Source organism: Ambystoma mexicanum, chromosome 10 (assembly GCF_040938575.1).
Source record: "Ambystoma mexicanum isolate Mex_15411 chromosome 10, UKY_AmexF1_1, whole genome shotgun sequence".
Taxonomy (NCBI): domain Eukaryota; kingdom Metazoa; phylum Chordata; class Amphibia; order Caudata; family Ambystomatidae; genus Ambystoma; species Ambystoma mexicanum.
Genome location: NC_090932.1, coordinates 128,852,787 through 128,876,622, shown reverse-complemented (window position 1 = coordinate 128,876,622; position 23,836 = coordinate 128,852,787). Strand labels below are relative to the sequence as shown.

The 23,836-nt window shown below is 46.5% G+C and overlaps 1 protein-coding gene across 1 annotated transcript in view; it reads right to left on the bottom strand.

The window, feature by feature from the left end:
• LOXL2 (lysyl oxidase like 2) overlaps nt 1-22,753 on the bottom strand; it is a 361,884-nt gene extending 339,131 nt beyond the window's left edge. Inside the window, exon 1 of the mRNA XM_069617615.1 lies at nt 22,631-22,753. The gene's annotated coding sequence lies outside the window, so the exon portion shown is untranslated. The remainder of the gene's footprint in view (nt 1-22,630) is intronic.
• Nucleotides 22,754-23,836: the final 1,083 nt, after the last annotated feature.

Here is a 23,836-nt window from a genome sequence, read left to right as displayed (position 1 = left end):
TTTTCAATCCTGTGAAAAGAGCCCAAGCCTGTCCTGCTCACTTCATTGAACAGCCCAATAAGTAACTGTTTCATCCTGGCCCAGGTTATAGAATATTGCTTAAAAAACAGACTTATCTTCTGAGGGCCTTCAATGCACGACCACAAACTCTACCCTTTCTTTTTTGTACAGAAATCCTTCCAAAAATATAATACAATTCTGTTGATTTTTCTCTGCTAAAACATAATGACGTAGCATTTATTTTTTTGAAAATGAATGAACTATGCATCTGCATTTTTTTAAAAACATGAGACTCCCAATTCCCTGCAAATTATTTAAAAAATAGTGAGGGGAAAATTCCACTTTTCGCGCAGAGGATCGAAATTTCAAGAAGTTTCTTCCAGCTACGAATATCTCGGCTTACCACTCTCACGTGAGTTAATCATATAAAAACTCCTGGGGCTGGCGCAGGGCAGGCTTGTCCATTGAAAAGTCCAAGTGCCCATTTTGCATTTCGTGGAAAATATACAAGACACATTTCTTTTGTATTTCATCGTAAAAGGACCATGGTGTGCACCACAACGCCATGGGCCATGCTCGGGGTCCATGCTAAGTTGCGACTCGTCAACGCATCACCTAAGTGCCAGGACAGCCCCGGTAGAGAATCTGGGTATTCAGTCTTCCCATCGCAAAATGTGTCATCTCAACATTTTCCATCGAACGCATTTTTGTGTTGGATAAAGGGTTAATTTTGTTTCCTAAATGTTTGTGGTGGGTTTCTAAGGGCCCTAAACGGGGGGTCGGGGATGGGGGGGGGGGGGTGTGGTGGGACCGCAAAACATAATTTCTTACAAAAATGCATCCGATAAACATCTTTTCGTTCGAAAATATTCGATGGAAAAATGTTTAGATGAAACCTTTTCAATGAAAAGACACGGAGATGAGAATCTGTTTTTATTTCCAATAGAAAATAATACATTTTCTATACTTTTATAGGAAACATTTGTTGCAGCAGGTAATGCATGCAATAAAATAGCTGAAGAATATTGATAAAATATAGTGGGTTGGTTTGATAGTAAGAAATATTGCATTGAAAATACTATGTCGATGCCTTGAGATCTGCCAACCAGTTCATGATTCACTTGCCTCCCGGGAAAGACTGTCTGCCCAGAGGGCATAACCTTCCAGCACAAGCTGTTGCTTTAAACATTTCATTGCAGTCTTTGCCAGGGGTGGATGAGTGCGAGAACCCATGTATGATTGAATAGAGGTATGGACGGATAGATGGATGCGCTAGGAAATTGTTCAGCGCAGCTCACAATCTGTTAACCAGTTGAATGAATTGGCAGCTAAGACAGCAAAACCCATGGCCTACTTGCCTATGTTACCAGTGAAGTGAGTGCACTTCCCTTAGGTGACACCTCTGGTGTGACGTAAATGCAAATCGTTGCACTTGCGTAATGGGAAATGTGGCCATCAAGACCTAGGCTACCAAGAAATGGAATTTATGAAATCACAGGTTCCTAGGTGACCAAGAAAATTGCAGTGCCCTTGCCAATCAAGAAATGCACTTTAGGTAACCACAGATTCCTATGTGACCAAGACATGCACTTTATGTAATCACAGATTCCTATGTGACCAAGACATGCACTTTAGGAAATCACAGGTTCGGAGGCCAATAAGAAAGACCATTGAAACATTTCTGGGTCCTAGGCAACCAAATTAATGCAATTTTTTTAAAACCATAAGGTCCTGGGTGACGAAGACATGCAATTAAAAATGAAAACATCAGAGTCCTAGGCAAACAAGAAATGCAATTAAAAAATATCAAAAAACGATTAAAAAATCATAGATTCTTAGGCAAACAAGAAATTTTATTTTGTTAACAATTGCACAGTCTTAGGTGATCAAGAAATACAATTTAAAAATTGACCTAGGCAATCAATGAAATCAATTCAGAAAATAAAATCAGTGTTATAGGCAGCTAAGAAATGCATGTAAAAAAGCATGGACCTAGGTAACCAAGAAATGCATTAAAAAAAATCAGAGGTGACCAACAAATGCTATTTGAAAAGAGTCATAGGGTTTCTTGAGAACAATCAGATCATACAAGGTGACAAAGAAATGCAATTTAAAAGATCATAGGGTGTTAGACAACAAAGAAATACAATTAAAAAAACAGAGGGTCCTAGTTGAACCGAAAATGCAATCTCAAAAAAACAAAGAATCCCAGACAACCAAGAAATGCCTTTAAAAAAATCTTACGGTTCTAGGTGACCAAGAAATATCATTTTTTAAGAAAAATCACAGATTCCCTGGTGGCCAAGAAATTAAATACAAAAAATATCACAAGAAATACAAGTAAAAAAATCATAGGGTCCTAGGTGACCCCAAAATGCAATTTACAAGGTGCAGATGCTACATGCGTTGGTGGAATTTCCTAACAGTGATTGCGCAGATTTAGAACAGTGGACTCATGTGGTAGTTCTATATTGATGGGGAAATGGATGGCAGAGATAATGGGGCAGAATGGGTGGGTCTGGGACATACTAGGCCCTAACAAGGCCAAATCGAACCTGCTCTTGTCTGTGCAGCCCTTTTTCGTGGACCCCAGCTGCTGGGAATGCTCTGACAGGAATCTACTAGATACACAACGGATGGAAGGGCCAATAGGGCAACTGCCTGATTCCAAAATGTCCACTGAGATGAATTTGGTCAATTTGTCACTTCTCCCAGAGGGAAGCCATCCCCTGTAAGGCTAGGGGGTGAGCCCACTCAGCAAGACCCTACCTAGGCTACTGGGCAAGTGGGGCCTCACTGGGAGTGACTCCCAACTCAGGACTAGAACACCCAATCTGATAAGGAGCTCAGCCTGGAATACATTGTCTGCCTACATGGGACTTGGAAAACAGTTTTTACTCCTGTTTTGACTCCACCAACCAGTGGCATTCCTTCCATTCCTGTGGCTTCGAGCAATGCTGGATTTTGTCTGAGCGCCACAGTCAAAGAAGAAGGACACACCCTTTTTGATGGTGATGACGCACATAAACACAGGAGGTACTGTGAATGGGAGGAGAACTCCTATGCAGGGAGGAGAGGGACTCCTACGCAGATGCAAACCTCTGTAGTGAAGACGTCCTGGAGAGGTGGACCCATGCAAGACAGTGGAACCAGCAGTGGCGTGGAAGGCAAGGAACGTGCTAGCCGAACGCTGGAAGGCTTGTGTGCTGACCGACCAGAGAGCCCAGGTCGGGAACAAAACAGAGCCGGAAGAGAGACCTTTTCATGTGGTGCGATTACAAGTGAGCCATGGTGGGCTTGGAGGCCGTCAACCAACGCCGAGACTAGAGTGAGGAGGTGAGCCCAGATCCAGGAGTTCTGTCCGATAAATGCTTTTACACTGGGACGCATAATAGCAGGGAATCAAATGCTCCCGGTGACAAGACACAAGTAAGACGTACACACTTTTACTGTCATGGCTGGGGAGCCATGGTTACAGGAGCCTGATACACCCAAGCATACAGAGAGTGAGCTTGCCGGAGGGCCATAGGGCTACATAGATCTCTGAGAAATTAAGAACCATCAAGGCTGGAGAAGCCAAGAGTACGGGAGCCTAACAAACCCGAGTATAACGAAAGCAAGCCTGTCAAGGCCACAGGGCTACAGAGAGCCCTGAGAACGTAAGCGACCATCAGGGCTGGAGAAGCCTACCAGGTTATGGGAGCTTGATAAACCCGAGCAAAGAGAAAGCAAGCCTGTCAAAGGAACACTGGGCTTCAGAGCGCCCAGAGGAACTTCAAGTGTGGGGATACCGGCAAGGTTAAGGGAGTCTTACAAACACAAACCTAATGAAGACAAGTGGCAACAAAGGGGACTGTGAAGAGTCAGAGAACTACCAAACCTAACAATCATAGAGAAACAGAATGAGTAGGGTTTCAAGTACCCAGTCGAGGCTCGGAAACTTGTATGAAGAAAACCCGGATTTTCCTGAGCAAGAGGAAACCATACAAAAGAGATTGATTGGCCATCATTACAAGTTTGGTGGTGCGGGATACAAGTGGCAGTAATTTCATTACTGCCACTTTTCCTGCACTGCCAAACTACAAGTTTGCCGGTGGGGTTGACTGATTTAGCTCCAGCCAAGACCTGGAAGTAAATCAGGCCACCACTGGCAAAAAACAGCCGGTATTACTGGCACCGTTATTACTGGCAATTCCCACCATGACTCCATGGAACGGAGATTAACGCCGCTGCCAGCACCTCTAATATCATGGACATTCCGGGATATCAGGCACTGGTATCGGTAGGCCTGTTTTCCGATATACCGCCAGAATTACCGGCGGATACCGGCAAACTTATAATGACAATACTTTTTGACAACCTGCAGAGAGGTTATGAATTGTTTTAAAAAAATGCTGATTAACTTTGTACCGAAGCAACCAGAAGTCCAGTGATTGGGCCATTGCTGCGGCCTCCTTTCTTTTGTTGTTTTCTTAAAGTGGTAGGGTCAGTCATGGGAATGGGATTTGGACCTGGGGCTGTTTTCTTTTGATGAGCACCATTAGTTTTAGTTTCTTGATAGGGAAAATTACCACATAGGGCAAGATAGGAGTTTCTTTTAATTTTAATAAAAACCCATGAACATGTTGGTCATTGGCCCGAGTCCTTCTGGTTCACCACACCACCCAATGACTGACGCTGAGCAAGCAAAGGAGGCACTTGTCAGGGGTGGGCAACGAGTGGGGGGGTCGAATTCCGCTCCATTGGAATGCGGATGGACAGTGGTGGAGTTGGTCCGCCTTCCCAGGACGCTGATTGGCTAGCTCCTTCGCGCCGGATGGCAATTTATAAAAGCTCCTTTGGAAAGTCAGATTTTTTGTGGGCTTTACATTTGGAATTAGGAATAAATGTATATGTGTTTTAATGTTTTCTAAAATGCTACCTTGAGAACTTTATTACTACGAATAGCAGATCTTTTGTTGACAAAAAGTGTTTTAAAAAAGCGACATTCGTTTTTTACAGGCATCATTAGTCCATATCACTGGTGGCAGAGCCTCTGTGTTGATATCTCAGGTGCTATAAAATGCCAGTTTACTCACATTGCATATCGTTTGTAGAACATCAGAAATGCTCACTTACCCTGACAAAGATCCCTCAGTAAGTGTTAGAGCTGTGGTTTATGTCTTAATGTGTGCATTGAAGCACACCTGTCAAAAGCATGCACATACCTGACCCCCACAATGAACAGAGCATTTGGACATTTGTCGTCTGAGATCCTAGGTCCTAGATGAAAACCTCGCTCCCCATGTTGATGCCCCATGGACACTTGTCCAGATTGCTTACACTGATGTCTTGGTGATACTGTGGCAATCAACACCTGCAATGGGTGGGCCATTTGTTTAGTTATTTTAAAGGCGGGTTGCGGTGGGTCCAGGTGGGGCCCGTGGTGGGCTTCATGCCCGTCATTGTCAGGTAATGTATTCTGTATGGATACATTATTAGAGAGTTCAACCTTCAGAATAATAGCTGTGATTATCTCTAGTGTAGGAGCTTTTTAAAACCGTAAGAATGTTCTCTTGGAGAAGAGTTGGCAGGATGGAATCCCAAGACACACGTGCTGAGGACATCAGTGGGGTAGGCAGGGTGTGGCATGAGGGGCAAAGCACAACCTTCCCTTTTGGCAATAGCGCAGCTGTGTGCAGAGCTGTTCATGACAACTTATAAGGGTGTATGTTTTCTTGCTTGATGCACGCAAAATGTGTTAATCGTTTTTTGTAGAACTGAAAATGCTATGCATTTTATGCATCGCAACAAGCTGCATGCTTGTATCAGAGAATGACTGCAAACATGTGCCTTTATCACACAAGCTTTCTAGGGTGTGTCGGAATCTGGAAAGTAGGACAACACATTAGGGAGGACATAATGTGGCCCTGGGCAAATTGTGAACTAATCAACCAGTCTTGTCTTTTAGGGTCACTTCATATAGTCCTTTATAAACTGTACGGAAATGCTAAATGAAATGCGCTAACGATGCCTGGATTTACAGAACATAATATTGAGCGCTCTGTCGCAGCCTATGTTTATGAAACCTGAATGTGAATCTAGTAGTTGGGTGTATAAAGTGGGCAGCAGGTTGCCTTCTTTACTATCAGGGACGTCATTTAGGGGTTGCCAGTGCTCGCACCTGCGACCACTGAGGTCTCCCTTGCTTTCCCTGTGGTCTCCCTTGCTACCCCTAAAAAAAAGAAAAAAGAAAAAAATAATTTAAAAATGTTTTTTGTTATTGAGGCTCCTGGGCTGTGGGCAGCAGCATGTGGCTCTTTGTTTCTGAAGTGGCAGGTTCTCTGATAGCTATAGCCGGTAAGATAGCTCAGTGGGTTGAGCGCTTGTTGCTGTAATGTCTGTGTGATTTGCAAGTTGCAGTTTCGAGTCTCGGGAAGGTCAACTTAGCCGTTCATCCTGCTGAGGTTGATAAATGAGTACCAACACAGGCTAAGTGATATTTTATGTATATTTGTTCTATATGAAGCGCTTAAGCATAAGTGCTATATAATAACACATCATTATCTTTTGGCCATGGGCGATTGCTTGCATTCACAGTAATTTGGTAATATGGGCCTATACGCACTGATATTAATGATACATCTGGTGATCCATTCTTCTATGAAATGTATATCACATTATAGTGATATCGCAAAACCGTATTTTTCGTGGTGTACTTAGGAACAATGCTATGTGATGCCACTTCCTGTTTTGTCAAGGGGCGAAAGGTTGCTTCCCGTGATGTCACTTCGGGTGGGGTCAATTCAAATCACTTCGTGTGATGTCATCAAAGGCCAAGGTTCGTGTGATGCCACTTCCCATACCCCAGGCATTTTGATGGAATGACGTCCCTATCCTTTCTGCTTTTCATCCTTGGTCAGTCAATAACATGAGTAACATTTATTTGGGTAATAGCAAAATCTGGTATTTACAATGCAATGGAGATAGCACACAAAAGCTAAAACGCTGGATGGGCTGGGGGGAGATCAGAAAAGTAAACACTCAAATGAAATAGCTATTTCTCCCTTAGTGTAGGGGGGACTCGTTGGCCCAGGCCGCGTGCATACAGTGCAGGCCCACCCTGTGGTGGGGAGTGGAGCTCTGGCTGCAGCGCTGACCAAGATCACTGAAAAGTTACTAAGGAGGGCCTCTACATCTTTGCCAGTGCTGCTTAGGTGGTACAATCAAGTGCAGCTGTCCGTTATGGAGATTGGAGGGGGACTGCACAGGCTGTCTCTGTGACACCCCTGACCCAATTTAAGAGCTCAGATTGTTCTTACGACATTGACCTTTTGGCTAACCCTGTGACCTGTCTTCGGGGCGCAATCACTCAGCAGCAGCACATTTGAGCACAGTAGATGGTCACAGAGCCACCGGGAGCTTCCAGGGGAAAGGAAGGCCTTTTAGAATGTAAAGAAGGGAGCATGCGCGCCGCATCGCTCTTGCTCTTTGCGCATTCAAAGCCTAGAGAGCACCAAAGACTTCAGCCACATGACGAGCTCTTGGCTTAAATCGAGGGTTTATTTGTAAACGCGCACATTAGGAAATCCTGGATTGCCAGTAACCCTGACAAGCCAGCAGAGTTGGGGAAGAAGTAATGGTGTTTCAGACATATCCTGCCCTGGGGCCAGGTTACAGAAACTGTGAACCGGTGCAAGTGCAAGTTTGCATGGTTTTAGCACTAAGGCAAAGTTTGCCCTGGAGACAAAAATGCTTTGAAAATGTACGTTTTTTGCAGTAAGGCAATATTTTCTCTGGTGCTTATAACATGCTCAACTGCACTTGCCACTGTGCAAAGATTTTATAAAATGTCGCATCATTTTTAGAAATAGGACAAACTTTGCCCTAGTGCTAATACCGTGCAAATTTGCACTTATACCGGTGCACAATTTCTGTAATCTGACCACTGATCCGAAAATCTGCAAATTCTCTGCTGTTCTACCTTTGAGAAAAAAGTTGCAACTTAATGTAACCCCCAGTGAGAGGAATTACTAAAGTATTGGGAAGAGTGAATGTTCTAACTCAAAGACTGACATGCAAATGGTTTTTCTCATCTGTGTGGGGTGAAGTGAGCTAAAACGTGGTCGTAGACCCTCCTGAGCAGAAGAAATTCCATAGAACAGGGTATTTGACCCATGTATGTTCTCTGTTTGTTCTCTGTAGAGGGGCTCCCACACCCATTTGTAACTTTGTAAAACTTTGTAAAACTTGGGGTTTCACCCTAAGTAACCCAGGGTAATCCAGGGGTGGACCCCTTGCTCACTGTGCCTTAGAGAGGCACACCTATCACCTCAAGACTGGACGGAGGTGGGGACACATTCCATCTTTGACCCCCTGCCAGGACCGCACCCTCACACAATCAGAATGGGAAAGATCAGTTGGGTTTCCAACCACCCTAACCTCTCCTCAAAAATACAAGCATGGCTGGCCACCACAGCTCAGAAATTCAGCTATCGCGTAAGAAGATCACAAGCACCGCGAGGTTGTGTAAATGGCGCAGGCGCGCTACACAAATCACGTGCAACATAACATGATATGCTGCATCATACTCAGTTTTAATCATATCTAGATGTTTGCAGTTGCTGCAAAGTGTGGACACAGTCCCTTATATTCAGAGATGAGGGGGGGAGGGGTTGTCTCAGCCCCAGTGGCGGCTACAAACCTCTTTATGGCTTCAGCCATTAAGTCTGACTTTAACTGCAGTCTAGAGATTTATGGCCGGCTTTTTCGCACTGCTGAATGAAGACAGCAGGGACAGCTGAGTTATAGTGTCCAATCTTTCCGAAGCCCTTGCCAGCAATACAACAAGCTCCTTTGTGGGCTGGAACCAAGTAACCCAAAAGATTATTTGTATGTTTCATAATCCCTGAAATAACAAAATAGGCTTCCTTAGAGCCTGGATTCGAAATGTGTTTACAAATGGCACCATCCGCACTCATGGGGTATCAGGAATGTTCTAGAGGTACACCTGGTGTAGACCTATGCAGTGAGAACCATCAGGCCTCTTGCATTACAAATTCCAACTGTAAACCACTGCAAGTCGGATTTTGTCAACTAGTGAATGTGTATTGATATGTGTAGGTTGCTGCGCTTAATACCCAGAAGTTTCTAATCGCGGACTCAGAGATCGAACCTATGATGCTCTGTGTCGTCTTGCTTCCAAGGCGAGCACGTTGCCCCTAAGCTATCCTCCCAAGTCAAATCAGCAGCTATAGTAGATTACTATTTAAATAACACATAGCAACATATGCCTTGTGTGTATAGGGCAAAGCAACATTTCTGGAGGAGAAAAAGCATGATTCTGAGCTGATTTGCATACCCACAATGCATTACTGAGTGTCTCGGAACTGGAGGTGATCTTCCAGGGGTGGGTTCAGGGTGGTGCTGTGTGGTGTTTAGCCTCTTCGCTGAAATGACTCTCTCCCAGGTGGAAGGGTTTCTTCATTTTTTTTTTAAACCCACAGTAGTATTCATGATGTTTCTTTAAATATACTCTTGTTCTTGGTCCCTTTCTATTTTCCTTATACACCTCCTTCCTTGCCCCCATTATCTCATCCTTTGGAGTGTCTGATGACACCCAACTCTTTCTATCCTTCTCAACTTCTCCCCTGACATTCATCATACTCTCTCATCTTGCCTCTATGCCATCAAATCTTGGATGACCTCTCACTTCCTCACTGTAAATGCTGGAAGAACTGAAGTCCTATTCTTTCCCTCAAACACCCTCATGTCGCAATCTCCTCCCCCTTCCATTTCTTTTCCCCCTCCTGTCTCACTATCTCTCCCACTGCCCGCAAATTTGCTATTTAATTTGATTCTAATCTCTCCTTTGACTACCACATCTTCCTTACGTCCCGCGCCTGTCGATTTCATCTCTACAACACTTGCAAAGTCTGCCCTTTTCTCACTTTCCATGCTACAAAACTCCTTATCTCTTCACTGGTCTTCTCCAGACTATTCTATTGTTCTGTTCTGTTCTTTAGTCTTCCCCACTCATGCCTAGCTCCTCTTAAATCTATCTATCATTCATCGATTCGCTCACTCTTTCTTCTCTCTTACCAGGACCCTATTTCTCCTTCCCTTGCCTCTCTCGGCTGGTTGCCTTTCTATTCTCTGCTTAAATACAGCTTTCTCTGTCTTGTGTTCAAATGTCTCTATAGACTTGCTCCTGACTACCTTGCATCTCTCCTTCTTTCTGATCCCATCTCGCTCCCTCTGCTCTGCTACTCTTTTTAGACTTAATGTCCCCTGTGCTCATCCCGTCTTCACTCGTTCCAGCTCCTATCCCCTCTTCACTGGGACATGCTTCCCCTGTCTCTTCGCTCCATTACTTCCTATCCTCTGTTCTGCTCCTCTCTAAAGTCCCACCTGCTACAATTCTCTGATTAATTTATAGTATGTATGAACACTGATTGATTGATTTACTCTTATGAATGCTAATTGACTGTTAATGTTTATGAACACAGATTGGCTGATACTGTTTACGAACGTTGCTTTGCATTCTGATTCAATGTACTGTTGACTGTTCTATGTAAAGCGCTTTGGACAAAGGCGCTATATAAAACACAGTAAATACAAATACAAATAGCACAAAGAAGTAAGGTGGCATTAATCGCAGTCCCTTAATCCTGTGCACCGATTTCAGAATCATTCGGGAGCAGTGCGGCCTGCAAGCATCATGAGATCCAAACTAATTCACTCACTGGATTAAAACCACATGCCCGCCCACGCACGTCCCTGCACCACAACAGGCTAAACCGCCAGTTCAGAACCACAACGCAATGCATTGTGGGTCAATGCATTGTGGGTATGCAAATCACCTCCAACGCATGTTTTTTGCTCCAGAAAGTTGTCCATGTTTTATATGGATGGCAGCACTGTTCACACAGAGCTTTTTCAACCCAAAAGACATAGATCTATAAGATATGAAGACAGACACATGCCACCCTCACCAAGGATAATTAGTGTGGTATAATCAGGCATCCTTATGTTTGGGGCCTTGAGAACGCCTTGGACCAGAGGAACATGAGGAGAAGTGTTGCCGCTCCGACAGACAGCACAGGTACGGTTCGATAGAGAAGATAAAAACCATGATAGAACAGACCCGCGAAGACCAAGGGAGGAGAGTCCAAGAGCAAAGAATGATCTACATTGTCAAAGGCGGCGGACAGTTCAAGTAAAATAAGAACAGATGAGTTTTTGGAATAGTGAGCAGTGACAAGAGAATTAAGTACGTAGGTAAGGGTTGTTTCAGTGTAATAGTGGGACCGAAAGCCAGACTGAGTCGGAGCAAGGAGAGATAAACCAGACACAAATGAGATTTGTGAATCAACGAGGCACTCAAGGAATTTGGATAGAAAAGGTGAGAGGGATATAGGACGGAAAGGGGGTTAGCTGTAGGTTTCTTTAGGATAGGAATGACAATTGCATGTTTGAAGGCAGAAGGAAAGGTAGAGGTGGTGAGACAAATTTGAAAGAAAGAGGTTAGAAAGGTTACCAGAGGTGGGTGGACTGTAGAGATAAGGAAGAGGGGATGGGGTCAGTGGGGGCAGTTGTAGGGTGAGCTTTGGTCAGGAGGAGAGCCACCTCTGTTACTTCTCATAGACGCATCTTGATGGAAACAGTGAGGCCTGGCCCGTTGCCTGCACCCGAGCCGTTGAAGAGCAGGCAGTCTCTCTCTACAGTCATCAAGCCATGAGCTTGAAATGACACCCCGGGTCACAAGGCAAGAGGGGAGGAAGAAAGGAAGATCGTCCTTGGGCTGGCCGGTCGTTACCGGCCCCGTAGGACCCCGACGTGGGGGTCATGGCTGCCGTCACAATATTATTCGGAGTGTTTCACTGGAATTTCTGAAGCTAAACCGTACATGGTATCAGTACAAAGGTATTTATAAACTTATAAACACACACACAAACGCATGCCCTTCCGGCTGTGCCGTCACAGTGGAAGTGGGGCCATGCATATATCCGCTGCATACGGTTAAAGCAAAAACATGTTTGCCAAGAAGAGCTTTGTGCCTTTGATCATCACACTGGGTTGATGGAATGGCAATGCCATCTATGAAGCAACGAATGTAATGACCCAGAACATCGTGGTATAATAATGATGCAGTTATGAAGTGGGCACTTTTTGAGTCCAATACCAAGGCAGAAAAGGAACTGTTGGATAAAAAGGCACTTTTGCCATTCTACCCACAAGTCCAGGAGACGGGATCCACCCTCTGGATCCAAGAGATTTGGAGAGCCAGTTTGAATGACCTTTGATGTACACTTAGGCAGAGATCTAAGAGCACACCAACCATTGTGGGCAAAGTCATGCCAAGACCGGCTCTAAAGTTATGATGAATCCCTATGGTAACCTAGCACACAGTGTAACACTACTGCTTTAAAGAGCCGTGGCCTGTGATGATGTAGGGGCCAGATTGGCAGGCCTCACTGAGTGCATTGCCAGATGACTGTAGACTTGAAAGAGGTCTCCCGCCCCCTCCTCGAGGATCTTGATTGGGGGAATACGCACTTGAATCCTAGCCAGGTCAGGCTCGTGCTGAATTGTGCAAGTCCTGGGCCTCCCAAGTCCAGATTGTTATGTGTCCTTGGGAGACCAATCACAGCCCTTTAACGAATCTGGATACTTGCCAGCTGTTTTACACAGACAAGTGGGGTCTGCACGTGACAGTCATCTGCATTTAAGTGCTAGCAAGTAAGCAAGCGACCCAACCGCATGCGTGTAAGAGCACGGGCAGCAATGCAGACAGATTTGCTGATTTCAGATGCCAAAGGGGCCCCCTGGCGGCTGCCTCGAATAGCCTTGTCTCAGAAACGGCCCATCAAATATCGTGCACAACCTGGAAATACAAAACCAGCATTGCCAATGCAAACAGTTTAGGCTTTTCTGTAGACATGGAAAAGGCATTTGACAGGCACTACCGTAATTGCATTAACTGGTAATCAGCATAACATAGCAGTGTCCGGCAAAGGCCTACCTTATACCTATACACAAGCTGAAACTGTTGGGTTTGCAAATGTTTGTTTTTAACAGGACTTTATTGAAGGGAAGCATACTTCTTATAAATCAAGTGGCTGAAGGCAGACCTGGTTAAGACAGTTGTATTACACCAGTAGCACGTTTACAGGGCCAATTAAACAATTAATTCTCATAAGACTGCTTTGAAGAAGCACTCACATATTTCGCAGGAGGGAGTGTTTTGGGCGGACAGGGTCAGGAAGTGAGAGGGAATGGCCAGAGGGATTAGCATGCCATGGGCAGTCAATGGGTAGGTAAATAACCAAACAACACCTACAAGCATTGCCACTCTCCTCATATGCCACCACCCACTAACAGATGTACTCCAATGCAATAGTTGTGGCTTATAGGCGACTTTGAAGTGATATTTTATAGCTAAAACTAAAACGCATGTTATAGTGTCCAGTACAGAAAATGCACGAAAAGTGTTGCCCTGCGCTGCTACCATTTATGTATTAGGCTATTTTTCTCTTGTGCCCTATCGAGAAGGCAGTGACGGGATGGAGCCAGGAGGACAGCTCAAGCGCAACACTTGGCCCTTGAAAGAAGACGATGCTGTGTGTCAGGGGTTTGATACACTGGTCAGGAGGCCAGCTCAGCCTTCAGCCCCCCAGGCGATAACCTGAGTACCACCAGTAGGTAATAATAGCGACATCGATGAGTGACGTTTTTAGAAACTGAAGCAATTCAGCATGAAGCGCTATATAAACCATCATAATATGTATGTCGCCATAGGGGTAGGAGTAGGGTGCTTGGGCGAAAGGCACCACAAGTGACACTGGAAGAATGGCAGTAGTTCTGGGACAGGAACTGAGTGGACAGCCCTGCTTCCACCCAATAGAATATGCTCGTGTAGTGTCTAGCCTGCAACATGGGTCCCCACATGGCTTAGGCACTAGATTGGAAATCATCCAGGGCTCTGCACGCAGCTGTTCTTACTTTAAATGCCCATTCTGAACACTGTGCTTTGAAACAAGCAAACGCGTGAACTTCCATGCACTAGCCTGGTGTGATTTGAAGACACTGAGATGTCTGCTTCAGGCCACCGTACCGTCACCATCACCTATGCATTTGCCTATAACATGCCCACCTGCCTGCGAAACATCCCACTCACAGCATTGTAGATGTTGCTTTCACGTCTCATTGCCCCCTGCTCTTCAGATACCAAACTACTGGAGAGGTCAGAGGCTATCGTATTGATCCACTAGACACGTTTCTCATTCAGGAGACTTTGACCGTGGTGGCTGACGGGAGTAGCCTGGCACATCCATTCCCCCTACGTCTGCCAAGCCCACCCATGCACGTGTTTTCCGGCCTTCCCCATTCTTTCTCGAGGCAGTCGCTTTGAATTAATGTATAATCCGTGCATGCCTTTTGTGCTGGAAAACGTTTGCGCCTTCGCTCGTTCTCACTGTGGAAACCTGTGTTCTTGCTCCTCTTCCGCCTGACCTTGCCCCCAGCCTCAGACCTTGACCTCTAGCTCTGGGAGCGCTCGGCTGCTGAAGGATTCCTGCCCCTTCTGCGGTTTATTCTGCTGAGGAATGCGGAGGTCTCGGTCAGATCGGCAGTCGCCCTCCTTTCCCTCCGGCTACAGCTACACAGACTTAGATTCCTAAACCTCTGCTTATAAGCACGTGCCGTCTATGCTGTGTGCCGGATTCCAGCGCTCAGCGCTGCAGCATCGCCGAATGTGCAGAGTCTGCGACTGACCCCGCCCGCACAGAGTTCACACTGCACGCGGAGACCATGTTCGGTGGGGCCTTCATAACAAAAGCCACCAATCGCTTCATGAATGGGGTCTGCCAGATGTAGGCTGGCTGGAGATACTTCTTTCTAAATCTAATTTATAAAAGAATGCGCTCAATACTTATGTCAAAAAAGTGCATGCTGGGAAGTCACCAGAGAAGCACAGCAGAATCACCACTTGACAGGGTGATCCTCTGTTGACCCCTTACCCCACCAAATATGTCTGCACTGCCAACCAATATCCCAGATGCTGTATCTGCACCGGCGACTGAAGGCAAGGGTGCCCCTCCTTGCTTCCTGCTCTCCCCTGAGCCTAACCCCCTTCCCACTAAGGGACCCATGCTATGGTATTACATTCATATTATTAGTATATGGGTAGTTATTGGGTGTGCACCTACCTTCAGGAAGCAAGGGTGCTTTACAAGACATAGGGGGTTAAGTACACAGTGAGGGAAGCAGGGTTACAAGGGATACAAGGCAGCAGGCAGCTAACAAGGGGCTTTGGGGGGCGATGGGCAATTTGGCACGCAGGGATCTACAATCAACCGGGCGAGGAAACAGTGGGGATCAGATTGCTTAGTCGCAGGTTAGGTGGGAGTGGAGGGTGTATGGACCTAGGTGTTAGAAAGGAACCTGTCCTTGAAGAGAGGGTCTTGTGCTACTTCCTGCAATGAAGAAGTGAAGGGCTAGTCTCATGTTGATGGGGAGGATGCTCCAGAGTCTGGCGGAAGACAGAGAAGGCCTGTCCTCTGGTTCTTTTCTTCTTGCACTGGCAGAATTCACGTCTGCACATGTCCGATTCCAATGAATCGTAGGTCTACAGAGATGCTGAGCTTCTCAGTGAAGTAGCTCAGGGACTTGAGGGTGACAGCCTTGTAGATGATGCAGCAGGATTTGAAGGTGATATGTGCTTGCAGAGGTAGGCAATGCAGTTTGATGATTGTCAGGGTGGCGTGGTCGAATTTGGGCACTCCTTTCATGAGTCGTGCTGCAGCATGTAGGACATGTCTTAGGAATTACATTTTGGTGAAGCCAGTCTCGCTTTTTCTTACTGTGGCATGACATTTTTTTTACTGAGCATATATGATAAAGCAAGCATGATAAGGGTTATTACCTGGCTAGACTGGCATTTTGGTGCAGGCAGTCTAGCAATTTCTAACTGTGGCATGACTTTTTTTACTGGACATCTATGACCTAACAAGCACGATTAGTGTTATTAAGTGGCTAGACTGAATGCAGCTATATGCCAGTCTAGCCCTTTTTTTTTTTTTACTGGGCATCCATGATAAGCCAAGCATGATATATGGCATTATGTGACCAGATTGCCATTTTGGGGTAGCTAGTCTAGCCTTTTATTTCTTACTGTGGCATGACATGTTTACTGGGCATCTATGATCAAGTAAGCATTATATGTGTTATGTGGTTAAATTGGAATTTTGGTGCAGCCAGCCTAGCCAGTCTTACTGTGGCGTGACATATGTTTTATTGGACATCTATGATAAAGCAAGCATGATAAGTGTTATTTTGTGGCTAGACAGGCATGTTGGTGCAGTCAGTCTAGCTATTTCTTACAGTGGCTTTGAATTTTTTCCTTTGTATCAATGATAAATTAAGCATGATAAATGATATTACATGGCTAGACTAACATTTTAGTGCAGCCAGTCTAGCTATTTCTTACAGTGACATGTCATTTGTCACTGGCCACCTTTGATAAAGCAGACATAATAAGTGTTATTATGTGTCTAGTCTGGCCTACATTGTGCAGACAGTCTGGACATGATTTCTTATTGTGGCATACCATTTCTAAAGGCAAAGCCAGCAAGAGTATGTCCTTACATAGCGATACTGCCATATATTGGCAGAACCAGCATGGACATGTTTTCCTCTAGTGTCATTAATGGCATTATGCGTGAAGCAAACATAAGTATGTTTTAATAGGGCGGATACTGGCATATTTTGGTGCATGGAAATGTATGGGCAGTTGGTGAGCCGGTGCATGTGAATCTAGGTCTCGTGGCCTAAGCCCCACCCTCCTGTCAATCACTGCTAATCTTTTTCTGCCTTCTTGTTTTGCCACCCTTTTCCCCTGTATAACTTGCCATCTAGTCTCTTTTCCTTAGCAGTTGGTGAACACGTGCAAGTGGATCTAGGTCACGTGGCCTCCTAAGCTCCACCCACCTGTCAATCAGTTTTAATCTGTTGGTGCCATCTTGTTTTGCTGTCCTTTTTCCCTACTTAAGCAGTCCTCTGGCCTCTTTTCCTTTGCAGTTAGGGAGCAGTTGCAAGTTGATCTAGGTCGCGTGGCCAAGACACATCCACATTATCCCTGCCTCTTCCTTTCTTCTCTTAACTCTTAGATCAAGGCCGTCTCTCATCGGGCATCCGAAGTGAAGGGCAGACAAAGAGAAGGGCAATTCCTGTTTGGACCTGTTCAGGCGGGGAGGACCCAGAACTAGACCATGTGCCCATCTTAACATCAGGTAGGCTCCCTGAAAGAGTGTTCCACCCCTCTCTCCCAAAAGCCCATTCCCACTATCGAGAGAAAGGCGAAAAGGCGAGTGGCAGGGAAAGTCAAAGTTATCCACAGCGCTTGTACCCAGAGTTATGATTTGCCCTAGAGGCAGCAGGTTCCTGGGGGGTGTGGGTATACTACCAAATGCTTCCACAGACAATTAACAGTTAAGACATAAGAGTCCCAGTAGCGCTGCGCCAAAAAGGTGCCAAAGTTAACTTCCAAATGGTATTTATTTTGAAGGTATCAACAGCCTGACACGTGTTTCGAGCTTGCCTAGCTCTTCCTCTGAGGCTGATTATAGCACAAAAATATATAATATAAAGTAAAATGTCCAAAATAGAATACATATTCATTAATTACAATTGCCATTATTTACATCAGATCCTCTGTCCAAGCATTGGTCGTCTACCAGCTGGATGGTGGCAATGTCCTTTTGGAAGGCCTTTCTGGTGACTATGCTGACACCCCTGAAATGTGTCCTGTATGCTGCAGCAAGACTCATTAAACGACTGCAAATTTGACCACATCATCCTGACCCGCATCGAACTGCACTGGCTCCCACTGCAAGCCTGTATCATCTTCAAATCCGGTTGCATCATCTACAAGGTTGTCATCCCGAAATCCCCAAGCTACCTCACTGAGAAACATCTCCGAAGGCCTGCAATCCACCAGAAGTAAGGGGATGTGCAGGCTTGAATTACGACAGTGCATGAAGGAAAGAACCAGAAGACAGGCTTTCTCTGTCTACGCTCCAAGACTCTGGAACCTCCTCCCCGTCAACATCAGACTTGTCCCATCACTTCTACAGTTTAGGAAAGACCTCAAGACCTTCCTCTTCAAGGAATCGCTCCTCCTTAACACCTAGGTGCACACGCCCTGCGCTCCCCACCCTACCTAGGACTGTGTTATCTGCTCCCCACTGTCTTCACGCCATGCTGCCAATTGCCCACCCTCCTCTGTTAGCCCCTGCTCCTTTTTCTCTGCTTCCCTCACTGTGTTCTTCCCCCTATGGTTGTTAAAATTCAGTTGCTTCCCAAAGCTAACTCTGCACTCAATAAATACAATAGTAATAATCATAATAATAATAATTAGTAATAATAGGCACAGCCAGCGTACAAAAAAATGGTGTTACTGCTGGCATATATTGTGGGCAAGGGCATCATGAAAATGCATTGGGCAGTGCTTGTGTGCACTGTTGGTGACTTGCATCTATTGGATTTTTTAAATGGAGTTACCCTACAAAACCAGTTACAAACTGTCTGGCTTTTTACCCAATTTTTCACATAACGTTTGCTGTAGAATGCACCATTTTTACCCATTATTCAAAAATGTTTGGAGCATACCCCAAATCACCCCTTGTTAGTTTGTGCTCCCTGGCTACGCTTGGTCACTCTGGCATTCTTGTGGGAAATATTAACGCATCTCCAATTAAAAAATTCACCGGCTACCACTAAAGTGCATTAGATAAGTACAGTGCTTGAGTCAGACAGGGCAGACGTTTGCACTGCGCACCATATCTGCCTGTTTGATATCAACATTCAGTCTTGCCAACGTGGCCGTATTCTGCTTGCGAGCAGCAGATGCAATGATGAACACCTATGAGGTGCCCCCTACTGTGTTGGGAATGTCAGTGCGTGGCAACGGTCACCTTTAAGGTTTTGAGTGTAGTCCAGAGGGACTTCTGAGCGGGCATGTTCTCTGCATCCTACAAGTACAGGCCTTTTAATCATGACTCATATGTCCTTTTAAACCCTAAACAAGACCAAATATGGGGCCAGGTATTTGCATATACCTATCAAACTCTAACCAAACACAACCACACCTCCTAAAGCACACCAAACCGCATGCACTTCCCTACACCGCAACAACAAAACAAACCACACATAGCCTGGCACAACAGAACACAACGGCTACCAATCGGAAAGCACACCTACACTCAGCAAACAGTGTCAACTGAACTGAAGCTGCCAACAGCATGTCACAGCTCTCTTGCACTTTTTACCCAGGTCGATCCTACTAACTCAACCCACCTCCTTCCCTTTTCAGACCCGCCAGAGCGCCAAGGGACCACTTCGGTGGTGATAGTGCAGGGTACAAATGTCCTTTAACATTAACAAACTGTTAAGAAGAACAAATACGTTTTATATTTCCATAAAACCAACCTCGGAAAGTACAGTATGGTAAATGCTTAGAGGAAAACGACGTTTGCCTAAACAAATCGTTTACCTAGTGCTTCAAGTTTTTATTTGCAAAATCTTTATGACTAGGGCAGGTTACAAAATGTTTCCTGGAATGAAGCCTGTTCATTGCCAGGCCAGGCGTCGTGACTTGTGGTCGGCAATGCCACGTAAAGCTTTGCAAAAATGGCTGCCCCGACCCCCGCCTGCCGATTCAGCTTCCATGTCAAGCTTAATTAAGAAAGAAGGGAATAATAAAGCGAGGGGCACAGCTGGGTTTCTCAATTATACCAGGGGTGTGGTCTATTGCTAGGAGCGGAACACTGTCTGGGGCCTGACAGCAAAGCGTGAGCGCGGTTTAGTCTCACTTTGTCACCCCGTCATTCACTCGCAAAATCACATTCCCTCCACGCCCCTCTTCCTCGTCACAGTGCTGACTCTATGAAGGCGAGGGGTCCTCATGAAGACAGTTCTGTGATAAGGAAGAGTGGAAGCAATGAGATCACCGAGAAGTAATCAGAACCTTTACTTGCTCTCTCAGCTCACAAACTTTACATACGCATTTACTTGCACGTATAGACAGCATCATACACCCAACCACTGAATGACTCACCATCCACTCATTCACAGACCCACTCAATCACTCTATCAAATACTCATTTATTCACGCACAATCACACGTGCGATCACGCATAAAGACATCCCCCAGCTTTATCAAATGCACGTTGGTATTCTCATCTACATACTCTCCAACCCATGCACTCACCACTTCAAACATGCATCGCTTAACTGACTTGACAAATGCACTCACTACAGGTACTCACCCACTCACCATACAAACGCAACCCCCCCCACTCACTGCCTTCACTCGCGCACTCGCCTCACTCAGTTGCTCCCACACACACGCACACTTACTCGCACATATTGCATGAATATGCGACTCATTCCCTCATTGGCGCGCACTCAAAGGTTCACCAAGCTAACTCGAGCGCCCACTAACATGCTCACGAGTTCACTTAATCATACATTCAGTCAGGTGCTTGCATGTCCCGCAGTTCACCCCCTCCCTACCCACCTGGGTCTCCTGCTCAGCCCACTCACTCATTCACACCCTCCCTCGCGAGCATCCTTCGCTCACTCGCCCACTCGCGCTCGCAGTTAGCTCTCTCCAGGTCCAGCCCAGGAGCACAGAATGTGGGCCTTAACGTTAAAACCCCTCACGCTTTCCACGTTCTTGTTGGATTCCTAGACACATTTTTCAGAGATGTTCCCAACTCTGGGCGCGCCGAGGAGCAGCGCTGCGCTTAAACTGGGCGAGTGCTCTTCGGAGGCTGGCGGTGGGCGACCTAGGACGGAATGTGGCCAGTGTGGGTCAGGTCGGGGGCCCCCGCTTGGACTGAGCCTGAACCTCTCGAACCTGCGAGCTGCTCCCCCCCCTCCGGGCAGAAGAAAGAAAGCCGTGCAGCTTCGGCTGCATGAGCTCACTGCCAACTCACACAGGGACGGGGGAGGGGAGTTAAACCTGAGACATGAACTTAACATATTGTGCGCGCCGTTCAAACATCTGCCCCACGTCTCCAGAAGAGATGATGAAAGGCAGGGCTCCCTCTCGCCCCCCTATCCCGTGTTTTTATGCTGACATAGCTGCAGTGTGCGAGCGCTTAACTCACTAACGCGTTCCACAAACACACACGGTGCGCCACTAGAGTGAGAACAGCACACCGCAACGGCTGCAACACCAGGAACGTCCCATGTTTTCGAAGACATGTTTGCTAGGCTAGACAAGATGTGCAGTAAAATTTTTAACAGGAACATCCAGCTCAGTCGGTCGAACGCCTGCTGCTGGATATGTGTGTAACTTACAGACCAGTTGAGTTTGAGGGTGTGCGTTTGCGCGTGCATGTTTGCGCGCGCCCAGTGCCATATCTCCCCTCCAATAGCTACTATTTTGCTGTTAGATAGCTCAGTCGGTTAATGCACTTGTTACGAGATATGTGTTTGTGCGCGTATGTGTGTCTGAGGGACGAAGGGAGACCTGAAGTTCATGGTTACAAATCCCAACACGAATGTTCACGCTGCACTCCTTCTGAGATAAATTAAACAAAATAGCAATTAGTTGGGTAGCAAGGGCACCTGTTACTAATGCCCCAAGACACCATTCGTTTGGTGGGCTCTATGTAATATATGCGGACATCCATGCGTTGTCTGTCCTTTTCCTGTCTGTCCCAGGAGGAAAACACCACCTCCTGCTTCAGAAACCCACCGCACAACCACCTCTGCCATGTCCTGATGTATAGATTTTGCATTGCTGCCAGGCCGCTTCAAAGCGCTAATGTTTTTTAAGGCTACCACTAGCCTGTTAACGAGGTCCTAGACTAGAGTGTTAATGGGTGTGTATGTAGTTTGTGTAGGGAATAACACGGGGCGCTTGATACAGGTCGAGGGGGTGACTTGAGAACATGGGAGTAATCGCATGAGCAACGCCCTTCCTTTTCTGCAATGGCCATAAACTCTCCTTTGCCCCGCCCGTGACATTGTTAGCTCCTGCCCCCACTGCTCATCTGCCCCCCCCCGCCCCCTCCACCATCAGCGATCTGAGAAGGGGCATTAAGCAATACGCATGCAATCAACATGACTTAGCTAGAATTGAGGACCAGAGAGACCAAGTCATTTGCACAGGATCACACAATGCCGTTCAAGTGGGGAAGCCGGGATTAGGACCCACATTTGGGAACAATAACAAAACCGCTAAAGCGCATCTCTTCCTTATCGCCTCCTGCATTAGGCATACATCAATTGAATATACAGACTTGCAGCCCGTCAGTAAAGACTGCGCTGTGGACTTTTCCATCCACCCCTGACACCAACGCGAAACATGAAAGATACAGAGTTGCCATAGTTTAAGTGTGCTGGATAATATTGACGCCTATTATTTACAGCGCTGCGAAGCCAGTCTACTGCGAAGGCGCTACGTGAAATGCAAGTTATGATTATGAATAAGGCGAACCTCGATCAAGATTAAATGGTCACAATAAAATAAAGTGAGACTTTAAATATGAACAACACCCCCATTATGTTGCACAAGCAGCCACCTCATTAAATGAACGTTGTTTGAATCAAGCGCTTTCCGTGGACTTCGTGCACTTACTTGGAGCAGCGCGGCCGGTGTCTCTTCCTCCAGCTTCTAGCTGGCAAGCTTTAAATATAGACCTTCTCGGCTCCCGAGCCTTCGGCGCTGCCTGCTCGGGGGTCCTGCTGAAACTTCAAAACCGTCCTGCAAGAATCCCAGCCCACTTTCTCCAGGCAGCTTTCATTAGTGCCCGTGGAAACGCCCCCCCCCCCCCCCCCCCCCCGCTCCCAGTGCCCGCCCCCTGCAGGCAGAGCCCGTGCCGGCGAGTAGAGGGTGATATCATGGGCTTTTGTTGTAACCCGAGAGCCGGCATTCCTTCCCCTGCGCTGTCAACAGCGCCATTGAGGGGTCTGAATTTGGGGCCGCTGGAAACACGCACCCTTGAATGGGGCCGGGGGTTAAAGCGTTTCTGCGCTGCTGAAAGTGGAGTAGGAGCACACGAGGCGTTCGTCTCTTTGTGTTTTGATTTTTGTATAGTGCTTAAACCCTCGGGCGTCCAAGCACTTTTTGCTTCCGGTTTCAGCGTGTGCTTTGGTGTGTGCCTTTCATGAGAGCTGCTGGAGTGACCCCCGGCCCTAATGGCCTGTGTTGTGTGTAACTACTCCGTGGCTTCTAGCACCACTCGTATCAGTTACATAGTTATCAGTCGCTGGCTGTGAACGGTATATGATCAGTGCTTATACTTAATAGCTCACATTTTTTTGGGCATGGCTTCTTAGCGCTACGTGCAATTGCGGAATGTTGCTTACAGAATCCCGTGTTCTTCATGGCCCTTGAGTAAACTCCGACACCTGCAGAAAAGCCCCCCTTCAGTTCCGGTTCCCCCCAGTGACCCCCACTCTATCACACTGTGAGCCTGTCCCTGCGAATGAAGTCACTGGGATAAAGTAAATGGTGACCTGCCTCTCCCCCCACCCCCTCCCACCCAGGATATCCCAGTAAGTGATCGGGTGCTCGGTGCTGTCCCCTTCCCGGCATTTTATGAAACCTCTCCGCGCCTCATTTCTGTTTAGGAAGCCAGCCGCAGAAATGAAAACTCCGGCAGTAAACCCATCTCCAGGGGACATGCGTTCCATTAAAGCGCATGTTCAGAAGCTGCAAATAACACAGGCCGCTGCTACAGGGCTCGCTTTATTTTTCTCTGGCCCATTCAGAGTAACTGGAAGCCCGCCTACTCGTCACAAGATCCCACCACTTCTAACGCTGGGGACCTGAAGGTTGCTT